At 27.6% G+C, this 7,709-nt stretch overlaps 1 pseudogene; it reads left to right on the forward strand.

Annotated features, from left to right (window-relative positions):
- The first annotated feature begins 260 nt into the window (after positions 1-260).
- Positions 261-2,218, forward strand: LOC129319590 (cinnamoyl-CoA reductase 2-like; annotated as a pseudogene).
- Positions 2,219-7,709: the final 5,491 nt, after the last annotated feature.

The following is a 7,709-nucleotide window of genomic DNA, read 5'->3' on the forward strand; positions in this document are numbered from 1 at the left end:
ATGTAAACCTTTAAAAATACCCTTCATTTAATAACCTTAAATCTACAACTAATTAATATTAAATAGGGAGAAGGAAAAGGTAATATTGGAATAAGCCTATTTAATGAAACATTAATTTTCTCAAAGTATTTTATAATTTGAGATGGAGGGAGTACTATCTTTAAGTTTAGAATATCATATACTCCTATAAGTGAATAGATGAAGGATAATCCTACTTGAAAATGAATTTAATATGAGGATGATGCATGTCACAGGAAGAGATGGTGAAGCCGTCAGCAGTACAGGGAACTAGGAATGTGATCATAGCAGCTGCGGAAGCAAAAGTGCGGAGAGTTGTGTTCACATCATCCATTGGAGCAGTCTATATGGACCACAATAGGAGCATTGACATGGTGGTTGATGAGTGGTGCTAGAGTGATTTGGAACATTGCAAAAAAACAAGTTAAATAAATTCCACCCAATATTTTATGGAAAGATAAGCAAATCTTAGTTTTTATGATCTACCAACCAGTTAGGTTAATAATTGAACCAGTAATATAATAATTAAATTAAAATAATATTAGTCGCATGTATAAAATTTACAATATATCTTGTTGACACATGATTTTATAACTCAAAAAGCTAGAAAAGTGACATAAAGAGAGATAAATGATAAACAATCAAAAAAAGAAACTATGCAATAAAAAAAAGAGAGAGAAATTATAATATATTGGGCCTTCTTAAATAATTTTGCCTAAGACCACAAAACTCCTTAACACGATCCTCAATATTAGACATTCAAAATCCATACATACATTGGTTGTATGTGTGTGTGTCTATATATAGATAGTTGTATTAAACATTCAAAATCCATATATGCAGATAGTACTAAATCCAACCAAATAGCTAGTTTGAAGTTTTGATGAATGAATAACTTCAAGTGCAATCATTGAAACACTCAATAAGTAGATGAGTATGTGGTTTTGTAGAATTGGTACTCTATGGGAAGACAGTGGCAGAGCAGGCAGCATGGGAAGAAGCAAGAGCAAAGGAGTGGACTTGGTTGTGATGAGTCCAGTTTTGGTGGTGGGACCATTGCTTCAATCCACCATAAATGTAGCCACAATGCACATTCTAAGTATCTCAATGGCTCTGTTTAAAACCAAAGTAAATGCCACTCATGCTTATGTTCATGTTAAGGATATGTGGCATTAGCCCATATTTTGATTTATGAGACTCCTGCTTCTAATTGTTACATGTGTTCTGAGAGTTCACTCCACTATGGAGAAGTGGTTGAAATTATGACAAAGTACTTTCCAGAATATCCCATTCCTGCCAAGTAACTCCTTGTTTTAAGGGTAAAAGCAAATTGAGCTTTAAACTATAGGTTGAGAAGTGTCAGGGATCCTAAATTCATTTTTGACGCAATGTTCAATTTTAACTTTTGAAAATGGTTCAATCTATCATTTACTATTAACAAAAGTTAACTTTGACTATTAGTTGAAAAAAAAATGACAAAAAAGAATAGTAAGAATTATAAAAAAAGATCAATAAAATTTTCTTGGTCCTTTTCTGTAATTTTTGATACTTCACTATAATTTTTTGTCTTTTTTTATAACTTTTGAATTTTTTTATCATTTTTCAGTCAACTAATAATCAAAATTAACTTTTGTTAATTGTAAGGATTAGATTATATCATTTTCAAGACTTGAAGGAAAATATTGTTCAAAATAAGTTTAAAGTTCCAAACGCTTTTAAACTTATATTTTAGAGGTCAATTTATCATTTAATCCTTTTTTTATTCAAAAAAGATAAATTAAAGATATTTTTGTTTGTTCTATAATCTCAATTTTCAAACATAATTCTTGTAGTTCGTCCAAAAAAAAAAACACCATAATTCTTGTAGACTTTGTGGATTGATTCCCTCATTATTCTTGTTTTTGTTCAAAATTTAGAATGATTTTGACTTAGACACGGTTGAATTTAACTGCGATATATATATATATATATATATATATATATATATTTTGTCTCAAGCAGATGTTCAGATGAGAAGAATCCAAGAGTAAAATCTTACAAATCCTCTAATCAGAAGCTGAAGGATTTAGGGTTCGAGTTTACCCCAGCGAGGCAGGCCTTAGAGGACACCGTCAAGAGCCAACAGTATAAAGACCATCATCCTCTTCCCTCCAAGCAGGCAGAATTTGTTCAAATTAAATCTGGCAGAGCTAGACTCTAAAAATGCAAAATAGTATGAGTCATGCAGTCTTGTTATTGTTAAGGGCATATATGTAATTTTGACTTTTTTAAGCAATTTGGATCGTCATTCAAAGCGAGGGGCAGAGTCAAAAGGAAGCCAAGAGTGAAAAGCATATATTGTATGAAAAATGACAATAAATTTTTACGAATTATATAAATAATAATCTCATCCTTTAAAATATTTGTAATTTTTTTAAGTTTTTAGGGATTTACTTAAATAAAAGTTATTATTCTTTAAATAAAAGTTTGTGATTGAGGTTTGTTATTTTGAGAACTTATTTTATAATAATAACAAAAATTATACTTGATAAGTTGTAATTTTTTATTCAATTCTTATGATTCACAGAATAAAAGTTATTATTTTTTAAATAAAAATTATAATTGGGGCTTTTTTTAATAATAAAAATTATACTTGACAAATTGTGATGTCTTGTTCAACTCTAGCGATTTACAAAAAAAATAATCTGATTTTTTAAGAAAAAATTATGATTGGGCATTTGTTATTTTTAATAAGAATAAAATGATCTTTTTATATTAAAATTTATTAATATTCAGTAAAATTATGACATTTTAAAAAATTAAATTATAATTTATATAATTTAAGAAGATTTTATTTTATTTTTTTTATATTATAAAAGTTTTAGGGCTTATAAATATGTCACTTATATAATAAAAAAAATAAAAATTTCGTCGGACTGTGGCCTTTCTTCCTTCGTCCACCACTGGACGAAGCTATATTATTGAAAATATCTACACTTACGTTTATATGCATCACTATATGTTTATATATAATCAAATGTCAAAAGCAAATCTGCACTTACTTCAATTAACATATCATTATATGTGTTCCTTTGTGGCGGGGACGGATTTACGGGGGCAGCTGCCCGGACTAACATCATTAGCACTTCTTAATTATAGGATGGGAAAATTATCACTTGTCTCCTTCAAAAATTATCATTTGCTCCCTTAAAATATTGCTCCACCATTAGTTAAGTTTTTTTTTTATAAAAAATTCAATCTTTATTCCTAAACATTTCTTAGTCATTCAATCAAAGAAATTAATATTATTTGCATTGTTAACTTTTAGGTGGTAGATTAGTTTATATAAGAAATTATCCTGTTCATATTATTTATATAAATATATAGGATTAGGCTAAAATCTACAAAATTTTGTAAATTTTAATATAGTTACATATAAACTATTCCCTCACTTAAACTTTTAAATTAACCTCTTTAATTATTTTTTTCAAAACCCCATACTATTAATAACTTTGTTATCTTATTAACAAAATTTACCATATCAAATTAACAAGATATACATATGGCACCTAACATTGAAAAAACAGTTAATTTTTTTCAATACAACTCAAGAAAGAATCATATCAATAAAAATTTATCCTTCCTTTGAAATGAGATAGGTATGCACCCACAATAATAGAAAAATATAGATAAAATTTTTATAAAGTTAATATTAACTTATATAGGATGTCATATAAGGTTCTATATATCTTTTCTTAATATGAATGACAACTTTTGTTGGTAAAATAGTAGGGAGTCTGTGATAAAAAAAAAAATTAGGTGAGCTCTACTGTCGCAAAATTTAGAAAAATTTTATATATTTTAACCAAATAAAATTATAATAAAATATTTTTTCAACTACTCAAATAAAATATTAATTTTTTATTTTGAAAATAATAATAATTTCAGGTTATTTAATTGTTTATATTGAAAATATTTATTTTAAAGGAGTATGATTATTTTCATCAAAAAAGAATATTAGCATATGATATTAATATTTACTACTTATTCTAATATTTTCAACACAAATGTTGTTTATATTAAGATAATTCTATTTATTAAGTTCGTATAATTTTATAGTTTTTTATTTTTTCTTATTTATTTAATTTTAATGAATTTATGTTATTATTTAAAAAATATTTATTATTATATTTAAAAAATATTAATATTAATATTTATTTATATATGTCGTGCCCCCAACAACAAAATTTACTAGATCCGTCGCTGCTTAGTGGCCGTGTTGTTTGGATTATCCTTCAAATCCACAACATTCAATACTAACAAATGATTAAATATATTTAACTCGTTATTCCAAATAAAAATGTATAATTCTAAATAGTATCAGATTCTCCAAACGAGTGATATTGCGAGAACAAAGTTAGTAAGTACTTTCCTCAAATCACATGCTAGCATATTAATTAATGTTACTATATTTTAGTAAACATTATTAAAAATATCTTATATATATTACTACTAACATTAACAACATACGTTGGTCAATATTATCACTTGATGATTTAAATAATAACTTTTTTTTACCAGAAAACAAACTATGTATTAAAAAGCCTGGAGGCAGAAGAAGTTGGGAAACAAGAAACAACAACAAACGTGCCTTTTCCTTAATACTTATGTATATTTACTTTTAACTTTTATTAATATAATTGACTTTTCATTAAAAAAAAAGAAAAAGAAAGAAACAACAACTAACAGAACAATGTATCATCACTTTATGAATTGAGAAAATTAATCATTTAATCCTTACAGTTTTGGTTCAACTGTAACTTAATTTCTAAACTTTGACTTATTATAACTTAGTATTTATAGTTTTAACACAGTTGTAACTTGGTCTCTAAACTTTACCTCTTATAATTCAGTCTCTATAGTTTTAACCATTTAAATATTGATCTTTATATTTTAAAAAAATAAAAGTATAAAGATTAAAAATATTTTAAACCTTTAATGTTTACAATATTTAAAGATTAAAATTACAATATTTTGAAATTTTAATATTTATAATATTAGTAATAATATTACAAAGATTAAAATTAAATTAAAATTTATTACTAATATTTTTAAATTATTAAACCCTTTTAATATTTATAAATATTATAAATATGAAAGGTCAAAATACTTTTAATCTTTATAATTTCATTTTTTAAAAATATAGGGACTAAATTGTAAGAAAAAAAGTTCAGGGATTGAGTTACAATCGAGTTAAAACTATAGAGATTGAGTTACAACAAGTTAAAGTTTAAGAACTAAATTACAACTGTGCCAAAAACTACTGTAAAGATTAAATGATTAATTTTTCCTTATGAATTCTTGGAAAGAATGCCCTCAAACCCTAGAAGCTGAAGGAACTCAATTTTCGGCTTCGAGTTTTCCTCTACATGGGACAACAATATTCTGGGTTGACGGTTCATCAAAGGACTGAATCTATGATTCAGAAAATCCAATCATTTTAAAATAATTAGCCTGAGAGAGTTGTTTGAAGATATGAATGGATTGAGCATTGAAGAATTTGAAGTTGGTGCTTAGGTGATCAATGATGGAAATGTGTTTGGGTGAAGCTTGAGTTAGGGAAGAAACAAGAGTAGAGAAGAGAGAGAGAGAGAGAGAGAGAAAGGATTTGAACAAATTACTCGGAGAATATATATAAAGGAGTGAGGATTGATTTGAGAAAATGCACTAATATAGGTAGAATTTCAATAAAGGATAGATTCTTGACCATACTTAATTACATTCAAAACTCCTAAATTTTTTAAAATATCACTACAATTTAGGAGTATTGATTTGATATTAAATTAAAAAAAAAGAAAAAATTTCCTTTCATTTAAATTAATATCCCTATTTCACATGTTAATTGTCTTACTTTACTTATTCATATACTTACTGAATGTTATTAATTTCTTGTTTATTTCCCTAAAATGAAAGTAATTAAATGTTTAGTGATGAACAAGTAAAGTAAGGCAATGAATAAGTAAAGTAGAGTAATGAACAATGGTACATAAGTAAACGAACATCATACAATATATGAATCAATAAGTTGTCATAAGATGATTTCAACACCTAAAATAAAAACTAGTTAAGTAGGACAATTAACAACATTCTGTAAATAAATGAACAAGTGAAGTAAGGTAGTTAACAAGTAAAGTGGGAAAGTTCTAATATTAATTTAAAGGATGGGCAATTTTGTCATTTCCTTTTAGAAATTTAATATCAAATCAGTACCTTCTGACTGCAGTGAAATTTTAAAAATTTATAGGTTTTGAATGTAAATAAGTTTGATCAAGGGTCCTTTATTAAAATTCTCCCATTGATCTAATTGATGATGCTTATAGGGCACACTTGAAAGACGACAGATCGACGTTGAAGCTTGAATGCAAGAGGCTTTAGAGTTGCATTGTTGATTTCAATTATGCTCCAAATGAAGGGAAGAGGAAATGCACGGATTTAATATATTAAAAAAATTATAAAAAATAATATAGATAATAATATTTAGAAATTTTTAATTTAAGTAATAAAGGGAAAATTACAATGAGGTCCCACACATCAAACTTTAATACTCTCAGATCCCATGAATAAGCCAAATTACTATGAAGTCCCATGGTCCTTAGGGGTAAATAATATTAAAACTAAAAAGACCCATTTGCCCTTGGCTTATTAAAAGGGAAGAAAATAAGGAAAGAGGAAAGAGGAAAGAAGACTGGTTTTTGCACGTGATAGAGGCAACAATAGCTAAGATGCATCTTGTAATCGTCCTCAAAATAGTGTACGGAAGGATCAACTTATAGCTAGAAGATGAACCCATTCTTGCAATCATCTTTAGTTTGAGATATGTAGGAGTCTGTGAAGGAAGAGGGCCCATGTTCGAACATTCTTGTACCCAGGTTCAAGCTTCAAAGAATTTGATATTGTGACGTCACGAAAAAAAGTAAATGATGAGATTAGTTTGCATATACTCCCTGTTAATCATTTAATCAAGTGTTTTATGGTTTGTTGGTAGAGTAGAGTTTTTCTTTTTCTCTTTATGGGTATATAAGTCATCGGTGGTTTCTCTCTCTCTTTCTCTCTCGGTCGATATATCTGTCATGGGTGGTCATTAGAGTTGCATTAGGAATAGTGTATTCAAGAATCTAGTGCTACCTGGTTGGGTTGATGAGTCTGTCATGAGATAGTAAGATATGTTGTTAATAGCTAAAGCATAAGTTGTCAACATATTATGGGTAGCTGTTAATATGTTGTGTGACATGCAGGTTGAGAATACCTTGTATGTGTTGTTAATAGATGAAGCTTAAGTTGTTAATATGACATGGGCAGTTGTCAATATGTTGTGTGCAGCATAAGTTGATAATATATCTTATGTGTGTTATTAATTGCTGAAGTTTAAGTTGTCAATATGTTGTGTATGGTGTAGGTTGACATGAAAGATGGCTAGTACATCTGGGAAACATCTATTATGTTTTTTCATATAGGAGAAAAAATTACATATGATGGCCAAGGCAGTATGCAATATGTGGGTGGGAGTGCAAGAACAAGAAGTATAAAGGAAGAGATAAGTTATGAAGAGTTGAGAAGAATGTTATTAGCAATTATAGGGTGCAAAAACACTCAAAGTGAGATGAAGTTCACACTCAGCATTGACACACTTATAAATCTTCTTGATGATGATG

The sequence above is a fragment of the Prosopis cineraria genome, unplaced genomic scaffold (assembly GCF_029017545.1).
Source record: "Prosopis cineraria cultivar Desert tree isolate PC_DT_omini unplaced genomic scaffold, ASM2901754v1 PC9, whole genome shotgun sequence".
Classification (NCBI taxonomy): domain Eukaryota; kingdom Viridiplantae; phylum Streptophyta; class Magnoliopsida; order Fabales; family Fabaceae; genus Prosopis; species Prosopis cineraria.